Below are 25,625 nucleotides of genomic sequence, written 5' to 3' on the forward strand. Positions count from 1 at the left end.
AACATTCGTGCGTTTCTAGGAAAACGCAGGGACAGTTGCTCGATCGAGCGATTGAACTACATTTAATTTCAGAAAGGTAAAGCAAGCGAAATTAAATCTTGGATGGAAAAATGGCACACCATCGTAAATTCCACATTTCATGACTTACAACACCACCCTGGACTAAGTTGTACAAATCAAGCAAAATAAACTTTTATTACAATTAAATTCAACAAAACACACCAGATTGTGCAAATCAAACAAAATATCTTTTTCCAAACAAAATTCAGCAAATTCAATTGCGTTCACGCGTTACAACTATCTTGCCAAAATGAATTCCTTAACAAAGACAGGAAATCTGATGCATTAACCCCTTGATGAGTTTAATCTTTACTTTGATTAAAATAATAGTAGTGTTTTTTTTGTACAGTGATATAATATAGGGTGGCATAACAGTCACGAAACGGTATGGAATATGAATAGCTTCTTGAAATTTAATTTTTGCTCTGTTTCCCTTCGCAGAGCTTGCAAAATACATCTCGAAGATTTATTACTGAAGGTTACACGGTTTTACAGCGAGCTAAAGCTATAGGATTTTATTTCGAACACCATAAATAATCCAGACTTAACGAGCTTAGCGTCGTTTTGATCTGCAAAATCCTCCCTTTTTTTGGTGACACCGTTCCGCAATTTAAAAAAATCCTTTTATCATTTCGAGTAGAAAAATATAACGATGGACGATTTCGATGAAAAATTTTCTACCGAAGTGGAATTTCGAGAGAATTACAGTTGGAAAAATAAATCTAGGGACATTTTCGGAATGGAGGAAGGTCGGAGGAGTTGGACGATCGAAGGAGGGTGATCGGTGGAGCAGAGCTCGATGGCGAGTGCAGAAGGATATTTCCGTGGTTCCGTTGGGACGCCAGGCGTCACTCGTCGCCAGATTTCCCGTGGCGGCCGTACTTCATCCAAAATTACCGGTGAAGCACGTCCAGCTGATTCATCGCGAGCCTTGTCCGCCCCGCCCTGTCGACAGGCTGAACACGGTAACATTCGAAATTAAGTGAGAACACTCGGAATACCTGGACGAGAAGCAAACGGTACGAACCCGCTGAGGAATTGCGATAGGGTCACAGCTTTTAAAAAAATGGCCCGATATTATCACAAAGTTCAGATATTCTAATTCAATGATAATAAGAAGATAATAAGTTAAATGTAGGCGTTTAGTAGAGAGGGAGAGGGTTTCGTCTCCCCGGACGCCTTTACTTCAGACTGGGGACCGCTAGGTGGCGACGAGAGATGACAGTGTTCTCGCTAGCGGTCGCCCGGCATGGGGCTGTTGTCAGCCCCACTGACGAGTCTGACAGACGATCCCGAGACGAAACGCCTTTTTCTCCCCTCTTCTACAGAAACGTATTAAAAATAACAAGAAATAAAGAATGAAGTTTCATAAAATCGTATCGAACTCAATTCATTACGCTAAAAGTTTCCGTGACAATCACCGTCTAATCCAATCTCCCGTCGCGGGGATAAAATTTTAGAACCTTCGACATTGCTGCTTTCAAAATATGTTTCCACCATTCCATCTCATAAGCCAGAATAATTCCAATCCCGAACTTTCAACCGTGATACTCGGCCTCGTCCCGGCAATCGTTGGAATCAAACAGTTTCCGGGAATATCGTGAAAACAAAACTGTCAGAAGCACGCGGTTTTCGTTCTCGAATACCATCGTAACGTAGCTGAATATCGTTCGAACAAAGTGGTCATTTGCGACGGTTTATCGAGCAAGAGAACCGTTTAAAAAGAAAGGAGAATCATCGGTAGGACTTGTTTCGTGGTTTCGCGCCAAAGATGGCGAGACACGGGGAGGAAATGGAGCGAGTCGAATAAAAGTCGGTCTCGTAAAAAGATTTCGTAAGCGAGAGTGTCACCGTTTCGACGAGAAAAATTGACTGAGAACGTTCGATAAAAACGATGGTGCATTCAACTTTAAGAGCGTGTCCGTTTCGCAAGCGAAACAGAGAAAAGAAACGGCTACGGAGTGTCGAAAGGGAAAATTTCAGCTTTTCGCGAAGGCGTTTCATTTCGTCGAATATCTGGTGCGAGAGCTGCTCGGACCCGGGAAACAAGAGAAGAAAAAAAAGAATCGTTCCGTCGAGAGACACGGAAACGAACGACCGGTGAAAATTGTGAAGGATGAAGAAGGGTCGGATGGAAAGGGTGTGATTGTAAAAAACGCGAGCAAATTTCTGCCAGGATGAGAATGAATGCACCAACGTTCAGCTTCGTCTCTGTTCGCACTTGCTTCTCGCCCTTGCTTTCTCATCGAGCAGGCTTCCGAAATATTAATCTCGAAACGAAGCATCCTCGTGACCCGGTTGATCTCGATGCCCCCTTCGAAAATAGCGATCGATCGACCCGAAAACGTCGAACCTAAAGAACTTCGAAACGAAAGGGTAGATTTGTCATTCCGTAAAGAAGAAGGTCTTTTGTTGCAATAAAAGACTTCGTCTTTCTTCGTTTCATTCTCTTAACCATGTTGGTGGAAAAGAAAACATTGTGTCGATTGGGTTGCGAAGGGAAAGAAAATATTGAATAGAAAGAGAAAAGAAGTGGAACGAAGTGTATTTTGTTCGAGATTTACCACTGAATTTATCGTTGCTAGAATAATGGAAGTTGAACGTATATGTACTTTGAGACCAAAAATTTCGAAAGGGTTAAGTAGATTCGCTCCTAGAAATCATACGAATATTTATCCCCGAATTTGATCGCCCTTGCTTTCGAAATGTTTCACATTTTCCTTGCATGCTCCTTGCAGTATAAACATACTACCATCGAAGAGAAGAGAGAGAGAGAAAAAAAAGGAACGATTCTCGTAAAAAGAAAAATATTTATGAGTTCCTTTCCGCGCACGAATTTTTCTCAGCGACGATATAAAATCTGTATCGAAGAAATAAACGAGGAGCAGAGAGAAGAAGAGGAGATGCCGAGATAACAGCTTAATCAAGGAGAAACGAAAAGATCTCCTGCACTTTCTTCCTTCGAAGAAGAGGATCCTCTCGAAGCAGCAACGTGTAAAATAACGAATGATCCTAGGTGAGATCCTGACGAAAGGGTGCGGTTGTTGGTTGAAAAGAAAGAACGGTAGGAATGGTGGCAGGGGCTTCCAGACCCCGAAGGCTTTGAATTAATGTAACGAAGACGAACGACGCTACCGGAAATCTCGACTGTCCGTTCCGTGATCCCGTTTCGTCTTTGAACAATTTTTAAACCGGAACCGGACCGAGCCACGAGGGGGGGCAATTAAAGTGATCCGGATCGAGAAAATCATTCTTCAACGTGATTTAAGACAGGCTTCAAGCGAAACACTGAAATAACGTTACTTAGGTCTGGCTAATAAATGATGAGAGTTTCTGAGGATCAAAACATTTCAAATTGCTCGGCAATCTGGCGATAATGATCATTGATAACTGTCGTCGAAAATTGATCTCTCGTTGAATTGAAACGGAAGAAAAAGGAACAATATCTTCGAACCTCGAATGTTTGAAGGTAACCATCAGTTTTTATGAAAGCGAAGGAAAAACCAAAGGTGGGTTAGAAGGGTAGTTTTTCACTTCCAGCCGAGCTTTTCCTCTCAGGATCGGTCGAAAGAATTCTGGTGGCTTTCCCTTGGAAAACCCGCCCTCTAGTGCCGTAGCTGTCATAAATACGGAGGAACAAGTTTTCCAAAGTGCGCGACCAGGATTTCTCCGCAAGAAAGTTCTAAGCTAACCGCTGGTAATGTCGAATCTCTTCCGGAAGTCGATTGAATGGGAAAGATTAAAGTACTAGCAGCCATCTACATGCATGCCTTTCTGGTCGAGAAGCGTTCTGATAGAATCGAAGCTTCTTGTTCGTCGTTACCATTAGGAATTCATACGAGAAATCAATTTTTCTTTATTTTCATCTTGGACTTCGTTGTTTTCTCAAAATACTGTATACGTATCAAATATCTTCAAAGCGAAAATGAAATTCTTGATTGTAGAAGAGGGGAGGAAAAGGCGTTTCGTCACGGACACTTATCATACCGCAATTCGGAACTCCTATATACAGATAAGTATCGATTAATGCGAGTTCACATAGTGGGAATTTTAAAATGATACCAGGTCGCATTTAATGCGAACAAAAATGCAGTTAATACGAGCCTTGCGAGACTTTTCTCGATCCAGACATGGATCGAAACATCCAAGTTAACAGAGACTTGGATAAAAAACTGCGGGTTTATCATCACATATACGAAGATTAAAATACTTAAAAAAATAATAAACATGTTTATGCTATTATAATTTAATAATATACGTATGAAAGGTATATTTCAAAATTTTTATCGTGTATTTTCTTTAACTAAGAACCAATTCCTATATTTCAAGTATTCGAATAGTACGAATTCAAATAATGCGAACAATTTCTGGGATTTATTACTCGCACTAATCGAGACCTACTTGTATTGCATGCCGGGCGACCGCTTACGAGAATACTGCCACCGATCATCTCGCCGCCACCTAGCGATCCCCGGCCCGAACTAAAGGCGTCCGGGGAGACGAAACCCTACTCTCCCCCTCCACTAAACGCCTACACGATTGATTTTTAATGATTAAAATCAATCAGTGACTGCGATACATCATCAGAATATTAAATTCCGTGAAAAGTTTTCACTGAAATCAGCAGGATTCCTATAAGCTGTCACGAAACAGGCCGTGCGACGGACGATCGTTCTCGGGGAAAAGTCTGCCAGCACATCCGGTGTACTTTGGACTAATGACGTGACTAGGGACATTTGTACGTGTCACGCGCAGCTTCCTCGGCCGAGAACTATCGAGCCCGCGCATTAATAATGCACTGCTGGCTTCCGGACGACGGACATAAATGGGCCGACGATCGTCTCAGATATCCATGGCGAGCGATTCGCCTGCATATTTCATTTTGCCCCGAACTGGAATCGAGAGGTCCATAAGCTGAGCGTCCAACGATTCGTCAGGCTCGAGGGCTTCCCTGCTAAGATCGACCGGCTTGTCCCAAAGAGGAATTTCCTTTTTTCTTCCCCTTGACGAAACCTCTTTTTTTATCGTATTATCGTAGACTGTCCACGAATCGCTGAGCCTCGAAGACGTCAATTTCTGATTTCTGCGATCGATGAATTTGATGAAATTCCAAAATTCCAGAATACCTTTAAAATGTCATATTCAATCATAGTAACCGAACTTCTCCGGCGAACAAATCACGGATTATAACCAAACCCAAGAGGATTAATTTGTCGACGAGTGGAATTAAGTTGTCCCTGGTGTGGTCGGGTTTGACAAGTCGAACAATCGTAAATATTTAACGAGGGCTGGTAAACAGGTAGCCATATTAACGGGCGTGCAACTTGCTCTCCAGAGAACAGACGAAAGCATGGATAGAGGATTTCGGAGATTCGAAGGGCCAACCCAGATCCATAGACAATGGGAAGGAGGTGAACAAAGGGATGAATGCGGAATCCTGGCTAGAGCAGTCTCGAAACAGAGGGATGGATGCGTCTGTAGGCAGCTTAGGAGGGGTCGTGAATACCGCGACAACGCACCACACAAGGGGTTGGAAAGGGGTTTGGAATCTCTTGTCGGGCACCGTGAACGATATCGCGCGCATAATTTGACGACCGGGCAGACGGGGAAAGAGGAAAACGGGAGAGCGTAATTTCATGAACGTCCATAATGTTGCTCGCCGCGCATCCCGATGCGAATTAATTCGTTATAACATAATTATCGTGTATCTCTAATTTTCGTGCCGCGGCCGGACCAAGGCATACCAGGAATTACGCTTAACCCTGTGGCCGATATCGGTTCAACGTTTAATTGATAGGAATGTTGATAGCGTGATGGTGAACGTTAATGAATCCCACCGAGCTCTGATAATACCACGAAACGAACAGGTTTAAACGATTTCTACCGCTTGGAGAATCATTCTCTCCTCTGATTTAATTACTTCAACCACTTTCCTGATACATTCTTTGCCTTCGTTAATTATAAGTAATTATCAGTATTCCATCGATAAGATTACCGTTACCTGATCGCTCAAGTTCAAACTAAACACGGAATTCCCTGATGAAAACCACGGAAGCAATACAGCGGATCCGTATTGTCAATAACGGCGGTTAGTGAAAAGAAATAAAGCATTTATGGTTCACCGTAGCACACACCGGGGGATAAGGTATTCCCATGAAAAGCTGAAAACTCGCCACTCACGGCAGTCGTTCGCATTATTTTTACCAAGACTTTTATTTCTCGGTTTTACGCGAGCTGGCATTGGTTCGCGTTTGAATTTCAAATGATTTTTGCCCGCTTAATGCTCCGCCACGATGTCCCTCGGTTAAGAGTGTGTTTCATAGCAAAAAAGAACAGAATAATGGTACGAAATGAAAAACGAAAAATCCCACAACTATTTACCGACTTAAACAACTTTTCGTAGTTGAAACAATCGGTCGACAATATTTTTCTGTTAAAGCAAAAATTTCTTACCAAACGATGGATTTATTCGCAATTTGCATATTTAGAAGAATCGAAACGTCTCGCGAATGATAATGAAATTGTTTTAAAAGTAGTGAATCCAGAGGAGTAAGTCAGATAACTGGAAGGTAGCAAATTAGTCGGGTTGAAAACAGTGAAGTAACGAGGTTAGTAGGGGTATTTGCAAGTGTCTCGAGCAGGATCCTCCAGACTTCCTGATCCATTCAGGATTCCAGGGTGTCGTTTCTCGAGCTCGTTCTCGAGAGGATGTTCTGCTAGGGTAACGCAGCCTCGGTTGTTTGTCGAGAAGCAGCAAGTGAAATTAGTCGTCGTTCCGTCACCACCAACCACCCTCACTCTCTCTCTCTTCTTTTCTATCATCATCTCTGTCCCCCCTGATCCTCTTCACATTTCCTTCCACGCTCGTCGCAATGTTCATTCTATGAACCCTCGCGAGCCTACGAGCACGCAGCTCTCGCTCCACCCTTTGCTGATTCACCCCGAAGAACACGCAAATGACTTCATTATAACCGTGTCCCTGCAACCTCTCTTTCCATACCGTCTCCTTTTCCTGCTTCGCTCCTCATTTTCTCTCGCCAGCCTGCATCCGCGTCTCTCTGTGCGCGTTCTCTTATTTCCTGTCTGATCCTTCTTGTTTCGTTATCCACCGTGCCAGTCATCCCCTTGCTCTTTCATGTTTATTATTCTCCTCGTCCATCTAGTTTCACTTTAATCCTACGTATCGCTGGATCTCTTTTTCTCTGAAAGTAATTTCATACCACTGGCTTTGTCAAACGACATACTACGGTATGGTATGCCACATGATAAGATACAGGATGGAAAAAAAGAAATTTGAAAAGATACTTTTGACGAGCGTTTTGATACAAATAATCCAGTTCGTACTCCAGAACAATTGTCACGTTTTACTCTCCGCTGCGTACTCGAAACGCGCAAAGAGAGGAGCACTTCCGGGTCAATCTTGGTCGAGATTCGAACAATAAGAATGATGCGAAATGCGAGGGATTAACGAGCCGTCTGCTCGCCGCGGTTGACAAGGGTGAAAATAAAACGGGGCAACAAGGAGAATCCTTGTATCCCCAAGAGGGGTGGGTGTTCTCGAGCAGCTCATAAGGACATCGGACAAAGTCCGATGTAGGGCTTAGGAAGGCTTGCTGCAACCTTGCGGCTGATAAACAACAGGCAGCTAAGCTGACTCCTACGCTTCCTCTTACTTCTTTCTCCCTTTTTGTTTTTCCTACGTCCAACCCTCTTTTCTCCTCTGCTTTCGGTGTTGACCGTAAAACTTACGATTACTTGAAATTTACGAGGTGTTCGGCTCGTGTGTTCTTTCGCGTTTGTTGGCCGGCGACGCGAGGATTAGGGAGAAAGGAGAGGAAAATGTGCAAAGTCGATGGGTGTTGCGTCTTAACAAACGCGTACCATAAAATTCTATTAAAATAGAAAATCTCGTTTCGTTACAGACGATTCTCTTCATTATCCGACCCTTATCCGATCAGGTAATCTGACACAGTCGTAACAATTCTTTCCCTTTAAATTTATTCATTCCAAACGATCGCTATTAACAGCGACTGCAATTACTTCCCTATTTATCGCACAATTTCAGTTCGCTGGTATTTTTCGCCAACTCGAATGGCAATGTTAATTGGAAACTGTGATTGCAACCGACGACCCTTAGTAAACGTTGATCGAGCAACGAGAATGTATTTTCACGTAAATCTCATGGAAAACATGGCGAACGACAAGTAAATCGGCAACGAACGGAAAATTCTTAAGTGTCGTACCAGTGAAAAGAATTTCAACGTGTTCATAAACGTTTTACTTATTTTTTTTCAAGGAAACATTGCCGGGCCCGTTAACAGGATTGACATTTTATTCCGTGTTTCGTTTACTTTCGCGTTATTATCTCCTGACATTTTTCACTTTTCCAGCGCGTTTTCGCTTCGCCAATAAAATAGAGGCAGTTCTCAGGCAGTCGGTATTAAATTCTTGCCCGTCTGATGAATCGAAGAGACTGATTTACATGTCGGTCAACGGTAAGAGGTCTCTCTTGATCGCTTAAGAAAACCTTCCTTTCTCGCGCAGGCTTGAATTTATTTTCGAACAAAGTTTCACGGTACGAGACTCCTTCCTCTGTAAAACATCCTTTGAGAGTTTCGTGGAGGAAAATTTGTGATACAGAAAAAAAAGGGGTAACGAATACCGTTATTATTCTGATTTATACCAGAGGAAAAAGTTTGAAGAGCTCTTTTCATGGTGATCGTCGGTAAAACTAAACTTTAAACGTGCCATTTTTTATTCCACCACGAGGGATGTTTCATTGAAAAACTTGAGGGTGTTTTGAATTACTTGCCAGTCTTATAATGAAACAATTGCTATTTAATATTTTGCAAAATTAATGATGAACTAAAAAGATAGTTAAGTGTTTGGATCTTCATGGATCACCCTGTATATCGGTCCACTAAGTCGCGCTAAACGACGAAACGATAGGATCGTAAGAGAAATGAATTTCCTCCTTCTCTCCGCCAACATTCGTGCCTGTTGCTCGAACAGCACAACCCCAACCTCGTGGGGGTTAAATTAAACTCGCCCATAACGAGCGATCGGTGACTGGGTCGTAAAAAAAAAGGGAAAAAAAATGGTGAAACGAACGATTTCGCGAAACGCTATCAGCGTACGGGTTCGTCGTTTATCGCAGCTTTGCGTAGCGTATAAAGGAACGGCTTCGTAGATGAAATTCAGGATTAATCGAAATAATTGCAGAGAAAAGTTGCACGACAAGCTAGCGTCGTGTGCATTTCAGCAGATTACATTAGCGAACCGCGCCCAGACGTATGATATATTTTCAGCTCGCGTGACAAATACGTTCGTGTGTTTTACCCTCCTTTCCATCGCCGACAACCCTTTCCCTTCGCGAGGTTTTTCTATTTTTTCTCTTTGTTTTTTTACCTGCAACGGTTTCCGACAGTCTCTCTGCTAGCCTCTATTACGATATCGCCCATAAGTCACGGGACACTTACCGTAATAGTTTCAGCTTTACGTATAAATTAACACCGTTAACGCTGCGACTGTACATTCATGACGTTTGCGATTTTACCTTCTTTTTTATACCTAATGGAAAAATTACTTATAAAATTGAAGAATATAAGATTGTTATCTTTGACTTTTTATTAATAAAAGGTTATTCGAGTGAACCTATCGGTGATCCCATTATTCCTACGTTACGACACTAAATTTATAAAGGGAGCGAAGAAACGTCGAAACGAAAGGAAGTAGCATTGTCTCGAGCATTAACGTACCAAGAGGAACCGATGTACCATGAAATATTACAGAGCCGGCGATGTCTCTTCGGTACCAGTTGAACAAGGAAAACGGGAAGGCAATGCTTCTATCGTGTTTCGTGACTAGAAACGATACAAACCGAACGGGATACGGATCCCGTTCATCCTCGAAACTCTTTTTAAATCGCGAGTATCCCGGTTCGATGCTGTTTAGATATTCCAAAACGACCACGTATCTTCTTCCTTCCATTTTCCTCCTTTCATGGATTCTCTCGATTATAAATAGAACGATATTACGTACTGGGAATTTTTCGATAGTACCTCATGGAACTATATAATTACTACTACTTCAATGTTCAATTAAATCGGTGCAGCGTTATTTCATCCCGTAGATACATAAATTGCAATTAGTACATTGAAATTAAATTGCAATTAGCGGACGATATGATTTGAATGGACAGCTGAATCAGCGATTCCGTGGTAAGCGATGAATACGGCTGCCTGTGTTTCAACAGCTTACACCAGGAAGCAACAAAGGGTTAAAGTGGCGACAGAAATGAACGGTTTCATTTGCAAGTTGCCGCATTAGCGGAGGCTGGCTGCCTTGGGTCACTCGTTAGGGGGTAGCCATCTCGGTGCTAATTAGCGCAGGCACGACCGAAGGCGTTGCGCCACCAGACCCGGCGTTGACCGACTACATTAGTCTGGCAATTTCACGGTAACGATGATTGCAACTGTCAGGTTATAATTATCGCGGCCGTAATTGACTTACTACAGTTTCGAGGCACGCGCAACCCAACCCGTTACCGGCTACCTACCGGCATAAATCTAAGACGTTCGCGGGAAATTGCTTTGGACCAACGTTATTGACCATTTTACGTCACATAAAATACATGCTCAATGGAGACTTAATTAAATTTTACTGGCATATCGGAATATTGAATATTGAATGACAGATTTTAGCATATCGAAAGTCTGACATGAAACTATGATAAAATGGCACTTATGGCACGTCAAATTAAAGATGAAAGTTTAATAAAAATGGCTAGAAAATATATTTTTTTTTTTTCAAGAAGAAGGATTCTAAAAGCACTAAGAGAAATATACGATGGTATAAGAGAAACGAAGGTCGCCAAGAAAACATCGGCATTGGAAAAACTTGGAGCGGAATGCTCGCGAAAAGTTTCTCACGAGACGCGTTTCATCGAGGACGGGAAGAGCAGCTCGTGTCCGGTGTACGCGCGATTTGATACATACCATGGCCGGAAGTGGATCCACGGAAGAGAATCGAGAGATATGCAGAAAAGAAGGAGGAAACTTTTCGAAACGATTTGCGCTCGCTGGCTGAACGAACGACGTTTCCTACCGTCCGGCAAGATGAAATCGCGTGGAAAACGACGATTTAAATTGCCTGCGAACTGAATGGAAGAACGTATCGAGCGACTATTCCTCTGTTCCCATCGTTAACGGGCTTCCTTCTGATCTAACCGGAAGTAATTAAGTCGTCGCTCAGAAATTCGAACTTTTGCCGATCGGTTTCGTTAATAATTCTTAGTAATTATTAACTCATCATCTACCGATTCCTTCTTTTTTTTTTTAGATTGACCTATTTACTTTTTGACCCTACAAAAAGAAAACACCTTTGAAGGTGGTTTTGACGTGGATATCGAGATGCCGAGAAATCGTCGCGGATTCCAGGATTTACGAGGACACTCGAAGCCGTACGAGGGATCAAGGAAATCAACGAGAGTGTATATCCCCATTTCCCAAATCCGTGGTCATCCCTCAGGCTGCCTTACTCATTCCTGTCGGCCGATAAATATTTTATCGTCCACGTGACTTTGTAAAATACGAGGTTTCCGCTCGATGCCCGAACAAACTTACACCGAGCTGCTTTATTCCGGCAGAAAATAAGCAGCAACAGTTCGTTTCAACCAGAATGGAAAGAAACTTAACTTGCGTCTGACATCGATTCAACGACGATCCTCCATATCCGGCTACCATCGCAATTTCTACGTTCAACGCGAACCACTCTAATCTACCGAGCTTTATCGCGTAATTAATTCATTACGGTGATTTACCGGGCAATTGTCGTTACGCTCAAAGGTTGCACCAACATTTATTTGGCCCCCGTTTACTTCCGTTCCATAAACTCGAACAGTTTGAAACATGCTGTGCACGATTCCGTAGCACCGCGTCGTAAAACATCGCGTTCGCGGTTCCGCTCGTACGAGAATCGATCCGTTCGTGAGATTTTTTTCTATTTCCCGATGGATGATTTTAATAGTTTTATGGATATATTGGGTATCAAAAAATTAGAGGATCTAAAGATTAAATTTTTCCATTCCACCTATGGAATCTCTAAAAGATAGAGAAGGTTGAAAAAAAAAAGAGGGTGGAATACACTGATTGCTGTGGCGAAAGAGAGCAGAAACGTCGAGTGCGGTTCGATCCGTATGGTTCTTGAAAATAATCCGAACTTTGGCGCGTCGAGTGCACGCGCATCGCGGTCAACGAGGATAATTAGGTCTCGTGCAAATGCTCGATCGCGATTGAAACGACCCCCACGAATTTTAATTGAACGTCAACCGGTCCTCGACGGCCTTTCAGAGCATCCGTGTTCTTTGCTTAACGCGTTGGCTACCATAAAGCTAACCACTGACCAGTGGCATTTTAATACAGTTGAATAATTAAGTAAAAAAAATAAATAAAACGAATACTAATTACAATAAACGCGTTCATTATTATCTATTCTGGCGGTACATTAGTTAATGAGAGCCTGAAAAGCTGAGAATGAAAAAGCTGGCATCGAAGTTTACGACGAACGAAGCAGTTCTCGATGCAAACTTCCCTTTATAAAATCCTCGGAGAATTCCAAGTACGATCACGATTCGGCTGGGAATTTCACGGGGAATGGTCGAGACGTTTTGCGTATTCGAGATTCAAGAATCACGAACAGCATCGAAATTTCCAAGCTGGTTTTCGAAAGTTCTCGTTTCAGGGGATTATCGTGCGCCGTCGTTGTCGTGGATCATCCTCGCTACGTTCCGACAAAGCAACGCGGCTCGTGTAACTTGCGGTTCACGCTTTCAGACGTGCAAACACGCTTATACCCCGTCGTGGTTAAACTCGGACAAACCAAGCTGACAGTCTAAAGCTGCTGACCGAAACTCTGCTTTTCGCTTTGTAAACTTTTGCCGAATTACCATTGTTCGTGTCTCTGAATACCGTTTTTTTTCTTTTTTTTTTTTTTAATCAATGAACTAATATTATAAAATAACAGTAAATTCGTCTATTATTAAACCAAACACACGACGTATTGGAGAAAGAAGGAGTGGAAGGTAGGAGCGGTGAAATTGTCGAAGGGAAAATGTGAAGTAATGGAGGATAAGAAGGGCCACGGATTCAGAAAAGACGACGAGGGGTTAGGGAGACGAGCAAGTGGCGCAGAGTTTCTGCTTTTAACGCAAACAATCGAGGGAGAAGTGGCTCGTGGAATTTCACGTTCGCGTAAATGCACGCGCTGTTCAGAGCGAGGGCTTTGAATGACGGGGAAAACGGTTAGAGGGGGTTGCGGGGTTGCTCAGTTAGGGGATAGCTCGCAGCCGCGTCATTGAAGCTGAGGAAACGATCGAAGTTGTTCGAGAGATTGTTTCTTGAGACGATATGTGCTCGGGGAATTCGAAATCCTGCGACCTGGCAAGCCGAAACCGCCGATCTAAATTCATTTCCAACCCCCTCGAATCACGTTCGATTCATTCACGCTCATATAATTTACTTCATTAACAGCAGCAATTAATTAGAAATTTTCTTCATTAGAGATCACTTCTTAGCATTAATATAATTTAGTAGCGAAATACTAGCCTTGTCAATTTAAATTTATATTATATGAAGGAAGGGTACAGAAAAGTTTGGGACAATCTCACGAGTCGCGTTAGAAAAGATTCCGTATCTGCAAAATTACTTTACGCAAAGTAATTTCGTCCGAGTTCGGCAAAATTCGAAAGCTTGTACCAATTTTCTCGATGCCCGAAAGAACTCCACTTCCAGTGGACTTTACTACACGACTTTGTTTACTTCGGTCACGCGAAGGTCTGCATGCGAATCACTCCCCTTCTCTGATAATTGTAAAAGCGAGAAAATGATGCGTTAGGTAACGTAAAAGTTAGAAACTGGGACAAACGCTACGGTAACTTTTAACTAATTCAAAAAGGATCATTCTTTGCCGAGGGGATGGATTTGATAAACGTCACAGAAGATCACACGTTTGATTATAATATCATTTGCTAAATAATTTACTCGCTCTGGATATCGTCTAACATTTCGCATTTCGAATCAGAGCACACCTCGCGTATAATTAACAAGTTTATTATGCAGATGGACACGCAATTCGATTAAAATGTTTCCACCGCGTGTATTTAATGTTATGCCGGATAATTAATATCGAACACGATCTATTATGCCCTAATTATCGTTGCTATTAACGCATCAGCTCGTCTGTAAGTTAATTATGAAACGACGCCAGAATTATATCACATCAAATGTAGATATTTTTTAAAACAGACGTGGACCAAATTTTCTGATTCCTTTCAATTAATAATTTATGTTTTATTGTGCAAGGAATGCTGGCTTACAATTGTGAGCAGATATTCGTGCTTTATTCCACATCCAAGTCGTAAGGCACGAAATCCTGGCTCGCGATAGGCGATTCACGTACATGGTCGATTAAAAATTTATAGAAAATCTCTTGGTCAGCCTGGTTTCGCGAGGCAGAATGAATCTCTCTGGAAATATTAGACGATCTAAGAAGATTACGTTGATTGCGTTGCTTTGCTCACTTTACCTCGTCTTATTAGATTCATGAAATTATTAAAAATCTGTTCCCTCATTCTTCTTTATAAATTATAAATCACCGAACAAACCAAAAATAAATTATATCGACCGCATCACCTTCGTTTCTTCTACAAATTATTAAAAGCTTCTTTCGTCGAAAACAGAAATAAAACATTTCTAAATTATTGATCGACCCAGAATATTATCATTCTCTATAAATTATTAAAAATCTCCTCGATGAAAAATACAAATATAAATTTTCACGATTCATAAATTATTGAACAACCTAAAACCGTATTGCATTGGTCGCATTGCTTCGCAATTTATCGCTAATGGTAGAATATTTAAGAAGAAATTTCAGGTTTTGAAAAATTCTGAAAATTCTGAGACAACGAGTAAAAACACTTTCGTGACGAACCGCTGAGGAGAAAATAGCCCGGTCGTGTATAGCTAGCTAGACGTCCACCGGAAGCCGCAGGGTGCTTTCGCGGTCGCGCGTCGTCTGCATCGTCGAGAGAGAGTATGCAATTGCAGCTGCAACCTAGAAGCACTTTCCTCGGCCACGTGGAATTTACGTCGTTCCTGTACTCGCGAGTCGTCGTTCCCGGAACGACCAACTCGTCGAGACCCATTCGCATCCTCCTCTGGATGCACAACATCCGGTGAGCACTGTCTACGGACCAGTTTTACCCTCGCGAAACCGTCGAGTAAATGCTGCATCGTTCTCGGTCCACTGGTAACGATGCATTTTTTGGTCGAATCAACGATATCTCAGAGAATTTCTATTTTAGATAAAGTCAAGTATTACTTTTTTTCATTTCGATCTCTGATTTTTCGAAACTTTTTGCGAATAATCTTTTTCATTTGTTATGCCAAATTGCAAGTGAAATATTATTAATATTCCACAATGATATCTAATAGTCAGAAAATAAATTCAACGATGGTGACAAAAAAGGAAAACGTGGCCGTCGCGGGACGGCTAACAAGAGCAAAGTTCAAGTCATAATGCGTAAATTTATAGTTTAATTAGAAACAATGAATGACCGAATGACTGACTGCAGTGCGGAACGACTGACTTATATAGTTAGATTTTTTCGCGGGTATTCAGTCTCTAGAAAAAACGCCGCTCCGCCGTACGCGAGGGCGAGATCGTCTTTTGTCGCGAACGATCTCGTACGCACGATCGACGCGAAATTTTGCAGGATATCCGCTACAATACTAATAATTATTTTGAAAACATGTGAATGTGAGAGAAGTAGGGCAGAGGAGCCCGAGGGATGGTAGTAGGTGGTAGGGGAATCGTAACCGATCTTACTGCCGAACACGCCAAGGAGAGCTTTGCTCTAAAAAGAACGTTTTAGAAAACCGAGCAAACCCCGATATGTACTTCGAGCATCAACTGCGATTGGTCAGACTCTTACCAAAGAGTCGCTTTTGCTGCTGACACCCCGGCTATTTATGTCCTCTGTTCTTCGCGTCGTATCAATTCCAGCCTTTAAAAATCCCAACCAATATTCCCTTTCAACCACTATTCTTGATACTGTTTCGAGACAATGGTACCGAAGCTTTCTGATCAAAGTAGCCCTTCAAAGGGTCGTTATCGAAAGAAAGGTCGTACGAGCTTCACACAAACCGTTTTCTGTCGTTCCGAGGCGATACTCGCAGGAGTCGCAAACGAAAAGCTGTTAGTCTCGCCACCTTATTTCGTCGTTCGCCTTTGGCTCTGATCGCGAGACTTTTCTCAAGCAAAAGAAGAGAAGCCATTTCCTCCTGACTCAGTTATAATTTACGTAAATGCATAATTCTTCTTCTTTCCACTTATGCAATAGGAACACCGGCTGTGCCTGGCTGGCTCGTAAAGATAAAAAATTGTCACCAGCCAGGCCGAGATTGCTCGCCGGCCACTGTAGTATTTCACTTTTACGGAGTATCACAGCCCTGCTAACCGGTGCACTTCCGCTATTTCAACCCTCTTCCCTTTCCACCGCCTTGCTTCTCCTGTTTCCATTTTTATCTTCGCTATTCGGAGCTCGCAGTTTCCGACTAAATATCGATTAAGATTCGAAAACTTTTCACCATCCGGAGAGTCGTCGACGCACGGGCCGAATAGTAAAATATTCCGAATGCAATTTTCAATCAACGTAAGTACCACTCGAATTACACGGTTTCGAAGTATCGTACAAATTTTACGACTCGATGAAACGTTTCTCGGCGGAGAAAGTATTCGAAGAAGATCGAGGTGCAATCGACAAGCCACTCGCTCCACTCGTTTCGACGAGGTTCATCAAAGTTTAATTTGCGACCCAGTCTCCGGAGAACTTATTTCTCTTCCCGCGAACGATCTTCGAAGAAACCCACCCCGCCCCGATAGATCTACAATTATTCTGTGGCTCGAGCTCGTTTCCTGGCTGCTTCGTCGCGTAGAAAATCGCTCCTGGACGATATCGAGAGCGAAGAGTCCGCGATCAAGAAGCGAGTTTAATCAGGTTTGCTAATTGCTTTGAAAATCCGAACGATTTCAAACCGGTCGAGTTTTCATTCGAAACCGATTACAGACTTGGCTGACGAACTTAAGTTTATCGAAATTCGTATGAAAATGGTCTCGCTATTATTGTCTTCTTTTTATCCGCTATTCGTCTTTACGATCATCTCTGATACAATTTTCTCCCTATTAGGATATCATAATCGCTATTTTAAGGCTCGAATTTAGATCGTTTCGAGAGAAAGGAATACTCAATCGGATGAATGTTTTCATTCATTTAGTTAGCAGGAAGGAGGAGAATTATTGCCCGCATCACTTTCGATCGACGTGGGTACACAAAGGTTTATCAGATCGACGTTATTTACCGTTCGATCGAAACTTTCGTGTAGAGGAAACAAGGTTGGGCCGTTAACCGGGAAACTCTGTACCGGTAGAACTCGACGGCGTAACAGTCAAACTCGCTTGCACTCAAAGCAATCAATTCGCGTCACCGGGAACAATGTCGAGCCCTCTCTTATTCGAATCGATGAGATTCAACGTGCCGGGTTTAATCTCGAAATCGACGCCGTCCAATCAAGTCCCGATCACTGTCGTCCCTCCAGTATCGCTGCTACTATTCTATCTTTTATTTGTTCGTTAATTTTTCAGAGAATCATCGGCTTTTTGCCGGGGTAACGAAATACGTTTATGTGCCATAAACTTTTATCCATTTTCTTACAACTTCGGAATCAATTCCGATCGCAGATACTCAGGAAAATTGCAGCTCTGATAAAAACTAACGAAACTTCGACGGCGATCGTCGATATCGGAAAAATGGGGGGTTTACTTTAGTTAGATATTTCAGGTCTCGCGCTCCGCACTTCCGACTGTTCGAACATGTCGCGTCGATACAATTAAAGCTGACACGGAGAAATAGCGTTTTTACAAACGGTTTCCACGACGTGTCGTCGCCAGTTCGTTCGTTTCCTACTTTCTCGACGATACGAGTTTTTAAATTGGCCGTAGATAAAGAGAGTACGGGAGTAGAGGCGCGACGAGACAAGAATATCCGCTCGTCGGCAGGCAGAAGAAAACTTAGATTACGAAACCAGGGTGCTTTCGGTTGAAATGCAAAGGAAAAGCCCGACTCGGGGCAACGCGTTGACGAGAAAGTCTAAAAAGGAGGAAGACTCGAAACAGTAGGAGGAGAATTACAAGAATCGCGATACTTTTGTAATTCTTGCCGGACGAAACGTGTCGTGAGGTCGAGTTTAGACAACGCGAGCGTGATCTCGTTAAACTTCTCGGCTGTTTTTCTTCTAGTCGTGGAAACTCGTCAAAAGAATCGTAAAGACAAACGTATCGCGAGTAGGTAACTTTACGAGCAATTCGCGTTGACAGGTTTTTACGTGGTACACCGAGAACTTAGTTCTACCTAGAACGTAGCTGATAATCGTAAAACGACATAAACGATAATTATATTCTTATCACTTTCGCAATATCTGTTTCAACTTGTATCAATTTAATAAATGTAGCCGTTTAGTGGAGGAGGAGTTTAGTGGTTCGGGCTGGGGACCGCTAGGTGGCGGCGAGAGGTGACAGTGTTCTCGCTAGCGGTGGCCCAGCATGCAGACCCAAAGAATAACCGCTGCAGCACTTACCGCAACAATAGGGCCGCTTTCACGACTTGCTATTCAAACCGAGACGTATCTACTGAAAATCAGGAAATTTGTAAACGTTTATATCTTGAAAACTAATTAAAATCGAGTGTATATATTAAAGCTTAATGAATTCGTCTTAGGAAGCACTATTACATGATCTGAAAAAAATATATGGTTCCATTTAAAAAACAAAACTTGACCACCATATCTCTTAAACTAATAATGCAAACGATTTTTTGGCCAAAATATAGGCCTCGTTTTTCCATGCAATTTCCAGATCAACAATTTTTTGTATCATTAATAGTTACAGAATAAGAGCTCTGTAACAGTTTGGCTGGAACACCCTGTATGTACATACAGGAGTTTCGAATTGCGGTATGATGGGTGTCTGCGGCAGGGATCGTCTGTTGTCAGCCGCACTGACGAGTCTGACGGACGATCCCGAGACGAAACACCTTTTTCTCCCCTCTCCTACATAAAAAACAAAAATTTAGAAAGACATGCGATTTGAAAGTTGTGTTCGTTTATCCTGCCCCGGTGTTGCAATCTCATTTTAAAAGGAATTCGCTGAGCTCGATTCGGTCGCGTTCAGCGATAAGTGCAATTTCAAGAAAATAGGAAAACCGTAACGTTTACCCTTGGCGTGTACGCGTCAGCTCGTGTTCGAGATGGTCCGCGGGGGTGCGATTGTCGTCTGGCCCGGAAACAGGATCGTCCGGAAGGAAGCGGGATTGTTGCTTATTGTCTGTAGCCGGAAAGTACTCGCTCGTACCGCCATTTTCTTTATTAGCCCTTGTACGTGCAGCGCACCGCGATTACCGTATTACAGGATCCCGGCTCTGTTTGCCTGTTCACGGCAAATAACCGTGGACGGCTAGCCAGCCGCCTTGCCTGCGGCCCAATGAAACATTGATGAGCTCTAGCTAGCTGCCTGTTCCACTCGCGAAATATCACGCGTTCGACCGGTCACTGACGTTTCGTGAATCGCTTAGTCCGCCAACAACTGAATAACACTCGGTCCGGTCTGTTGACTAGGAACATTGGAATAGAGATCGAGTAACTCGGATAAATTAAACAGGAATCGAATGAAAATTTGTTATCTTAAAGTTAATAAATCTCTCGTCTAACTGGCTAACGAAGGCGATTATCCCGTGATCGTAATGAAACGATCGAACGAGTAAATGGACTCGATTACCACCGTTCCAGCTCGCAAAATCATTCGACGGAGAGATAATCGCGTTTCCATCGAAATTTCACCGATCACCGGGACAAAAATACTCTCCTCGTCCGGGATGGAATTAATCGTAGCCGAAGAGGATCTCGACGAGTTGCAGCGGCTCGAGCCGGCAGGATATTAAGCGTTTCTCGTCTCCGAGCTCCGGCCACCCTTCCATTATTCTTGCCGGCAAATCGCACGCAGGATCGTCCACTAAAACCTAGGCGAATCAGCGTTTCCAGTTGTCCGAAACGACTTTCTTGCCGAGGAACGATAATTGAAAACGAAGCCAGCTTGAAATGAAGCTACGGAAACGCTGGTGTTTTCGTTCGCCGAGAAATCAAACCACGAACCGAATCCTCTCCCTTCCATTACGTATTACTCGATTCAGACGCGGCTTACTCGATCAAAACTTTGGAAATTCCAGGAACGTCGTGCTCGTCGAATCGGAAGTAAACTCTCTTGCGCTTCTCTTGCACGTGGCACAATCGAACGGAGAAATACAGGATATCCGTTGATGTTGCGCGCGTAAGACAGGCGGCAAAAACGAAAGAAGTAAAATCTCGATCGTTTCGAAAACGTTTCGTCGGAAGCTACTGCTCAGAGTCCAGACGTTTCTGTCTTTTATCAGACACATTGGTGTTCGATTTCTCTGTTCTGGCAGATTTTCAAGAAAATGAAATACCATTCGTTGCAACATCGAAAATTGAGCTTCGTTAACTCAATCTTCTACTTTAATCTTTTAGATGTTGAATACCTTTGAAAAGTAGGTCACTGATAGCAGTTTAACTGACTGTGAAGTATAGTGGCTTTTTCCGACGAAAGGGTTAAGAAACGTTATAACAATCCCGTGTTCCATGGATCCGCTCGATGAGCACGTTTCTCGCCGACGGGATACAACGCTGTTTACTCGGAGTAAACAGCCCCGGCTGCTGTTTAATCATTCTTGCCCTCGTAGCCTGACAATCGTCGCGAACAATATACACGGTCGACGGGGAACGCTTGAATCGTGACTTGTTCAACACGAAACGAAACGAAGCTGGACCGTTTTGGTTTCGTCTACCGGAGAATCGTGGGAAACGTTGCGATGAACAAAGGGAACGGGTACGGCGGAATAAAGCTGAGCTTTTGCAGCTTGACTTGGGAGCCTTGGAACCCCGAATTTCCCTACTATGTATACGTGTGGGTGACCGCAGCTTAGGAAAGATAGTTGGTTCAAAGCACGCTTTAGAATTGAACGTTCTTACTTTTCAAAGCGAAGTAAACGAAAGATCATTTACAATTAATCAATTTTCAAAGTGAAATTTTAATCAAACGCATCCGAACGTACTCGCAATTTCCCGTGTAATTAAAAATCAAAGCTACCGTCCTCGATCACAAAAATGACTACGAGCAAACAAACGATTCTAATCGCGAAGAGACGCGACGAAAGAGCAAAAGAAAATTGCAAAGAGACGAACGGGTATCCAGCGAAAGGTAAAATTCTCATCCGGTGCAAGAATAACCGGGAGAAGCTAAGAGGAATCAGAAAAAAACTTTAGTTATCATCCAGGGAAAGTTCAAACGAAACGACACGAAGAAGAAAAAAAAGGGGTGATAAGGGTGGATGAGGAAAAACGTTCGTCAGAAAGATACTCGGTCGAAATGAAAGGGAAGAACGGGGATCAGAAACTGTGGAATTTAGTAGGAATGGGAGGAGTAGAGGGAAAAAAAAACTGGATTATGCAAATTCAGCCGCGCGGTAAGTTGAAAGAAGAAGCGAAGGGGGGAAAGTGGTCCCGTAGAAAGGGAAAGGGGATATGGGTCGCCAGAGAGATTTAATGAGATCCAGAGTAGTCGACTCGATCTATGTCGTTAACACGGCTTTGTTAAAATTGTGAACAAGGTAACGAGATTGTCGCGGGACTAATAATACGGTACTCCTGGAAAAATCTCATCGCAAAATGACAAACTCTTTAAAACTTGGAACGGTTACATTTACGAACTTTTCGATTCGCGCACGATTTTTATATTTATATCTACGTTTTCGAAGATTTGTAATACCTTTAGAATGAAGTTTTTACGAAACACTGAGAGAGTGAAATTTGCCTATGGCTCGAGGGATGAAACAGAAGCGAAGATAGCCGAGAAAAGGGTACGCGACAGGAAGAAAATGAAGGAGATCTGGGCGTAGAATTGAGCGAAACGGGGGGGTGTATGGAAAAACGAGGATGTCAGGACGGAATACGTAATCGTTCCTTCTTGAACGATTTCCTTTCTTCGCAAATCCGTGACCGGCTTCGATGCGAGATCAACGACGTGAGAAGGGTATCAAGACTAGGCAGTCTTATTCTCTTCGACAACTACGTAAACAACGTCGGAAGTGTCGCTAAATTACAGCCAGCTTTGCAGAACTTCTTCCAAGGCATAGTCAGCAAATTTTCCGGATACTAGAAATTTTCAATAACAGATTCCTCCACTTTGCTTACTAAAGTAAATGATTAATTTTTATAATTTTGTGATTTCTGAAAGGGAGGAAAATTTTCTCTCCTCTCTCGGTTAGTCAATAATATTTTCACGTTTCCAAAGAGCTTTTCTTCGGCTGAAGAAGGGCTGGTAGCAATCCAGCTCGGTTCTCGCGAAATAACGTCTGTCGGTGTATCCCCGTTTATTTGTCTTTCCACGCTCGGATGCAGCAATATCATGCAAGATTATAGTTAAGTGGAAACGAGGTCGTAGCCTGGTAGCATTCAATTTTGGGAAGCGACACTCGTTTCGCCGCTTCCCCTCGCTCGACCAAATTTAACCGGGTGCAATCAGACCGTTTTCCCGTTTCGTCTCGCGAGCGTAACCGTGGAACCATTCGGCTCGCTGACTCGAAGGATTCAGAGAACATCCTCGGCAAATAAAGCACGCGACTGCGAATCCACCAGCATTTCATATTTCGTCGCGCACCATCGTTCTTTCACCCACAAAAATGACCATACGTACGCCGCTCGACAAAAATATAGGACCATTTCATTAAAATTCATTTTATGACGTGTAAATCGCACAAGATTAATTCTCTCCAAGTTAAAATTTGGAAAATGACTATTTTTGAGGGATAATTTACCCTTATCTATGGTATTTCAAATTCTACATTTACAAACGAAGCACTATATCAAATGGGTATGATATGTTGTTAAAATATCTGTCTATCTACTAAAGATATCAAACGTGTATCGGTTCCATTTACCCTCCGCATGGCACTATTGGATACAATATCATAATTTGCAGGCTAGAACCAATACTACTGATTCGACATCATTCCGACCACTATCTAGCAACACCATCTGCTCGAATGTCCAACGATACAGTTACATTTCCCTCGATAAGCGAATGCGTAGTTTAGACGATAACCGAAAGGAGACGACTTCTAAGGTGACGTTTTCACGCCAGCAAGAAGCAATAGTTTTCACGATATAAATAATTAATTCGAGGAACAGAAGGGAGGCTCGTCTCGCGTGTAACATGATTTCGGTAGAAGGCAAACGATGTTTAGTTTTCAAAGCCCTCCTGAGGATACAACCCCTAAACTAGTTTCGTAGACAGTTTTGCCGGACGAGCTCTCGCCTCGGATTAATTTAAATTAATGTTCGCACCGTACCGATCCTCGATTCTCCACGCCACGAGACATCAAACGACCAGCTTCGTTTAGAAAGTTCGTCAATTTTTAAATGAACGAAATTGAATTTGGTCTTCGTGTGCAAGAATGGATTTATGTCTATGTTCTTAAATTGAAATCTAAATATAATTAAATTTTGGAAGTGTATCGAAGCTTTGTATTTACTCAAAATTAACCTTATTCTATAAATTTTATAAAATTTTTCAAAATTTTAATCGACCAAATACCGAATCCAGTTAATTGTTAACAGATATGAAAGCAGTAAGTAGAACAACGAGGTTCGATTAAGATTGTTATTAGGCAAGCATTATCGCGCCGCTAAACTGCTTGTTAGGTGTACCTTCCTCGACTAATCTGTTTCGGATTAAGCAAATTAATCGGTGTCCACCAGCAGCGATTGGTTCAATATCGAACACGTGTAATCTGTCCAGCACAGCTCGGCTCTGCTCGATTCTAATTTTAACAGGGACCGACGGTAGATCGTGAGAGGACGGTAATTAGAGTCGAGCGGATTTCACCACAAACGCTTTGATGGGAATCCATATTTGCTCTTGACAAATAAATGTTACGATATTCACAGGTCCAGCTGCTGAATTTTCAAAAGGAATTTCTCTTTCTGCGACTGAATGTGAATAATTCTGAATAACTATATGGTTAACGAGCACGATAAAATCATAATATTTTTAACTAAAATAAAAGAAGAATCGTAAGATCCTTAACGAAGCTGGTGCAATCGTTAATTAAATTTAATTAACCATTTGCAAATATTTTCATCCCCCTTTCAACAAAAATAATTTCAAGGATAAACTTACTACCTGTTACGTTTATCCTTACGGTTACTTGTCTCGAAGAAAAGGACACATGGTCCAGCATTTTATATTCCAATTACAGTCTCGTAGCTGGAATACAAGCGTTTCGGCTTCTTTTCACCAACATCGAGGGTGTATTGCGCAGCCTGTGCACAATGCTCTTATTTTACCCTCTCCGCTTCATTAGCACTCTCGCGAGGGAACTACGTGTGGACATTAAAACAAGGAAAAAAAAATCACGAGCGCATTAATATTCAATGTTGTTGGCTCTCTGTTAAATAAGTTCTCCACCCAATCCCCGAGTCAACGCCTTTAAATAAAAACGAACCCCTAATGGCGATCGCGTGGAAATGGAAAATCCTTTTCCATTGTACAGGAATAAAAGGTAATTTACCTTAGAGAACGCGACGTGCCGCGAGACCCTCATGCTTCGCAGAATGTAATTATCGATTTAATCAGTTGTACTCTCCCACGATGTGGTATGAAGTGGGTCAAATTAGGTACAGCACCTTTGATACCCTGATCCTGAAAAATAAAACACCAGTGTCAGCGATTTGTCCTCAGAAATTTAAATTTAATTTTAGAGTCTAAGTTTAGAAATTTAAATTTCATTTTCTGCATTTTAACTCATTCAAATAGAGCGTCTAATTTTAATCTGCATGATTTGACTATTCCACGCTTAAGGGTGGGTTCTACTATATTTTTCGGTGTTTCTCTTTTATTCTCAACGATCTGATAGAGAAAATTATGAATATTTTCGACGACAGGTTTACATTGATTTTCCCGTTGATTCAGCCAAAACTGAGCACGGCGATATCGATTGCGGTATCGATAAATTGTCTGGCATGGTGGACGGTGCGCACCTAATGCGGTTGAAAGCGTAACGCCCAGCTAATTCGTAGTATGGAAAATATGCATGGCAAACAGGGATTAAAGCGACTCGACGATAACGATTACGCTGGATTTTCTGATTAATTATTCGACGTTATCGCATCTCGTACTTCATCAAGCTCCGATTGTGCCGTTGAACGGGAGTGATTTTCAAATACCGCGATTAAAACAGTGGCGGGATAGATATGTACTTTCCGCATACCTTGCTAGAATGAATTTCTACAAGAATCGCGTTTTATACTTGCGAGACGAGCGATTTTCCAGCAGATCGCGTGACGGGAATTAGAATTTACTCGGACACAGGGCAGGCC

General features: G+C 42.4%; 1 long non-coding RNA gene across 1 annotated transcript in view; it reads right to left on the bottom strand.

Annotated features, from left to right (window-relative positions):
* LOC143306116 (uncharacterized) overlaps positions 1-25,625 on the bottom strand; it is a 98,655-nt gene that overhangs the window by 22,595 nt on the left and 50,435 nt on the right. Inside the window, exon 2 of the long non-coding RNA XR_013063538.1 lies at positions 24,818-24,948. This is a non-coding gene — a long non-coding RNA (uncharacterized LOC143306116). The remainder of the gene's footprint in view (positions 1-24,817; positions 24,949-25,625) is intronic.

The sequence above is a fragment of the Osmia lignaria genome, chromosome 15, assembly GCF_051020975.1.
Source record: "Osmia lignaria lignaria isolate PbOS001 chromosome 15, iyOsmLign1, whole genome shotgun sequence".
Lineage (NCBI taxonomy): Eukaryota > Metazoa > Arthropoda > Insecta > Hymenoptera > Megachilidae > Osmia > Osmia lignaria.